The following is a 4,436-nucleotide window of genomic DNA, read 5'->3' as shown; positions in this document are numbered from 1 at the left end:
TCTTTTGGTTTTTCTTCATTTGTGCAGTTTTTTCCCCCTCTCTACTTTTTCCTTCCCTCCACATCACCGTCTTCTTTAATTCTGTTATTCAGGGGTAGAGGGATTGCTTTTACTTCTGTTTGTTCAGTCTCCTATTCTTTATGTATGCCCTCTTACTTTGTTGAATTCTGGAGTTGCACTGTAGGTTAGGGGTGGTCCTTTTTGCAGTTTTGAGGTTTACTTAAGGGTGGAGCTGTGATGCAAAATCTGTCTGCAGGTCCTGGTATTCGCCAACAGGTGTATGGATAATCTGAAATCCACTTCCCACTGCCTTGGAATCTGTCCATGCAGTGGGGCTGTAGGTTTACTCCCTGAAATAAAATGTGGTTAGCAGAGGGAAGAGAATGGTGCAGACAGTGTTGGGAACAGGTGGGTGGAGAGGAAGAGGAGTAAGGGGGGAAACAAACGAGTGTACCAATAAGTGGAGAGAGAGACCTAAACTGAAACAGATAAAAACAACAGACCATGGCTACAGACTAACCAACTCCCTACAAAAAAAAATAAAACATACAATGATGCTAACATACAAGTTAACCAACCACCTTATTGATGTGCTTTTCCTTTATATAAAGATATGGTTTACAGAGAGGAGAAAAGAGAAGGAAGAGGAAAAGAAAAAAAAAAGGAAGAAAACAATAGGAATATAATTAAGTCATTAAACTAACAGAACCAATCGAGCACACTCTGAGACTTTTCGTTTAAGTCCAATGTCCTTTCAGTTCTGATTTTTTTTTTTTTTTGAGTTGGAGTCTCACTCTATTGCCCAGACTGGAGTGCAGTGGCTGCTCCTGGCCACCGCAGCCTCAACCTGCTGGACTACGGTGATCCTTCCACCGCAGCCTTCCAAGTAGCCAGAATTACAGGCATGCGCTACCATGCCTGGCTGATTTTTTTTTTTATTTATTGTAGAGATGAGGTCTCGCTACCCAGGTGGGTCTCGAACCCATGGGCAATCAGCTCTGATTTCTAGCTGTCTTTTCAAGTTGGTAAATTAGTTCGCAGTTAGGGTCAGTTCCCCATGGCCTGCTGTGAAGGACAGGTCAGATCACCTTCAGTTCACTCAAATCTGGCCTGTGACTGTTTTTTAAGCTTTTTTCTCCCGTTTCGGTGTTGTTACCTTGAATCACCAGCAGGTGGTACTATCTCAGCTGCTCACCCCAGAGGGGGTGGAGCCGGGCAGGAGTTGGCAGAGGCTGTGATGGGAGCTTGTCTCAGGGCACACAGGAGGAGACCCATGGCTGCAGGATGTCACGGTGGCAGCAGAGGTAGCAGTGATCCCCACAGATCTTGCTGCAGGGTCTTCAAGGACTGAAGTCGTGGATCGTCTCAGGCATGGGTGACACGATGCGCTATGGCCACCACAGATGACACAGCGGCCAGCAGCTGCTGTGTCTGCAGCTGGAGTGGCTGTCCAGACCACTGCGATGTCCCAGTAGTGGCGGCAGCTGAGCTCCATGTGAAGAGCAGGCTGCTGACATTGGGATCTGCAGCCCCCGGGGATAGAGCCAGAGACCCTCTGCATTCTCCTTTGCAGAGAGTTTCATAGTCCAGGCTGCTCTATCGCCATCTTGCTGGAAGTCTGAGTAGTTCAATTTTTAATTCCTTGAGAAAATACTCTGGTTTCCACAAAGGTCACATTCTCATTAATGATGTAGAAGCATTTCATTTTATCTGCATCCTTATCAATATCTCTTGTGTTTTGACTTTTTAATGATTGCCATTCTTACCAGTGCTCAGTTGTGTGTCTCATTGCAGTTTTAATTTGCTTTTCTCTGATAATTAATGAAGTTAATCATTTTTTTCATGTTTCTTGGGTGCTTGAAAGCCGTCCTTTGAGAAGTCCTTACTCATGTCCTTTGTTCACATTTTAATAGCATCGTGGGGGTTTTTGTTTTTGTTTTCCCTGTTAATTCATTTGAATTCCTCATCAATTCTGGATGTTAGCCCTTTGTCAGATGCAAATTCAAAAATTTTGTTTTCCAATTCAATGAGTTATCACTTTACTCACTTGATGATTGCTTTTTCTGTGCAATAATTTTAGGTTTCTTAAGGTCCCATTTGTCAATCTTAGCTTTTGCTACATTTGCTCTTGAAAACTTTGCCATGAATTAATTGCCTATTCCATATCCAGGAGGGTGTTACCTAAGATTTTTTTCAAAATGGATATTTCTTGCTGGTGGAGTGAGACTTTTTAAAATTATATGGTGTCCTTCAATGTCCTTTTAATCTTTTATTGAAGTCTGATTGTCTGATAAAAGAATAGCTATTTCTGTTTTTTAATCTCCATTTTTCTGGAATATCTCCAGCCCTTTACTTTGAGCTTGTGAGTGTCCTTTGCAGTGAGATAGGTTTCCTGAAGGCAACAGAATGTCAGATCATGTTTTTATTTATTCAGTTTTCTATTCTGTCTTTTGAGTGATCCATTCAGGACATTCATGTTCAATTATTTATATGCAGTGTTTTATTCCTGTCATACTGCTGTTAAGAGGCTGCTTTGTTTTTTAGATTTTGTGGATGATTTGTATGATCTGCTATTTCTATACCTGTCTGTACTATTGCAAAGGATAGAAATGTTCTTTTGTTTCTGTGCTTAGAACTTTTCAGAATCTCCCGAAGTGCTGATCTGGAATGACATACTTTCTTGAAAATTAAATGTCTGAGAAGGATTTTAATTCTGTCATTGATGAAGCTTAACTTAACAGAGTAGGAGATTCTTGACTGAAATGGTTTTTCTTTAAGAATATTAAGATGGGATCCCAGCCTTTTTTGGATGCTTTTGTCATAGTGGGTTAGTTCAATAGTTTAATGTTCACGTTTTGAGATTCTTTCCTCTGCTTTGACTATTCAATTGTCTAGACTTTTCATTAAGCTTGACATACCAGGACATAATTCTTCATTTCCAGGAGTTCAGATTGGGTCTTTCTTATATTGACCAGCTTAGCTTTTATTGCCTATATTGTTTTTACTGCCTGAGTCACCTGTGCTTTCATTTTCCCTTGGTTTTTCTTCTTTGTTGTTGTCACTCATAGTTTTAATTTGGTCTGTCATCAGGGACAGGGCATTCTGGAAGAGTTTCATTACTTGAGATCTGAAAGGACCTTTTGTGAATGATATCACATTAAGGTATTGGGGATTACTCATGTTTTTTCACTGTTTTTCTCATCCATGAGAGCATAATCTTCCCTTTTGTTGTTGTTGATCTTTAGCAAAATAAGGTTGCTATTGTTGGGGTGGTCTTTTGTGGGATTTTTTAATGTTTATTTTTATTATTTTTTATCTTTCAGGGTGCTTCCCTGTAGTGTTGTACTCTTCCTTCTCCTGGGGGTGGTAGTCTATGAGGGCCCAATCATTGAGGTTCCTGATGCTTTTCTGGGACCAACTACCCTAGGAGGTTGCCACAATTTGGTTGGTGGTTTAGGGTACCTATATGATATCCCGTGATGTGAGGGCACGTGGGTTGAATTCTAAGAGGAGTTGGCCATTGATGTCTCTGGAGGAACCTCTGGAGGATATCTCTGATGCATCAGGCTATGGACTGGTCTGTGAGATGTACAGTGGCATGGAATTTTTTTATCACCCTTCTCAGATACTTTATTATTGTCTCAGATGTCATAATGTACTCTTCTAGTTGGCCTCCAACTAGAAAATGGGACTTGGAGATAAAAGTCAGCTGTAATGGTGATGATGGGTTTTGCTTGGCCTATCTTTCCCCAGGGAAGCACACAGAGGACCTAGGTGATGGGTAGAGTTGTGTTAACTCCCAAAAATCCTCAATCTCTGGGTTATTGAGAGGGTGAAAAGGAAAAGCTTGTTGGTGAAGGCTAGTTCACATGGGGCCACTCTCCAACTCCCAACTCCCATGAGCATGATTGGCTACCTCAGTGGGAATCATGTCCCTTGGCTACTGTGGTCATGCTCCAGGAATAGCTGAGCCTTTTCTGTTGTACAAAGGAGTTCACACAGGGAGAGAAAGAATGTCAAAATGATGACTCTCCACCTCTGCCACCTCTGGCTCCTAGTTCCTCTTTTTTTGAATGGACCTGTCCATACTCAGAACTCAAAATTTCTTTTTCCCCCATGGGCTGAAAGTGGCTGGTCTACATTCCAATCCCCAGCTGTGAACACTCAGTAGGGACTGAGAAGGTGGATGGGCTCTCTGGCTTCTGTGACAGCACTTCAGAGATGGCACAAACATCTGTTACCCAGAAACATTCATACAGGGAGAGAGGGGCTACCAGGAGCTCCTGCCAACTCCCCTCCCCTTGCCAGTTCTTTCAGCAACAAAATCTCTGCTGCAGTTTGCCTCAAACTGAAGCTGTTTTTAGTGGCAGAATCTGCCCTTGGATTGATTGAATCATGGTGGCTAGGCAGAAGTTATTTTCTGTCGTGGAAGCCAA

Source organism: Carlito syrichta, unplaced genomic scaffold, assembly GCF_000164805.1.
Source record: "Carlito syrichta isolate Samal-C Ts95f unplaced genomic scaffold, Tarsius_syrichta-2.0.1 Scaffold288984, whole genome shotgun sequence".
NCBI classification, from domain to species: Eukaryota; Metazoa; Chordata; class Mammalia; order Primates; family Tarsiidae; genus Carlito; species Carlito syrichta.
The sequence above is the reverse complement of the archived record's forward strand: the minus strand, read 5'-3'. Positions refer to the sequence as shown.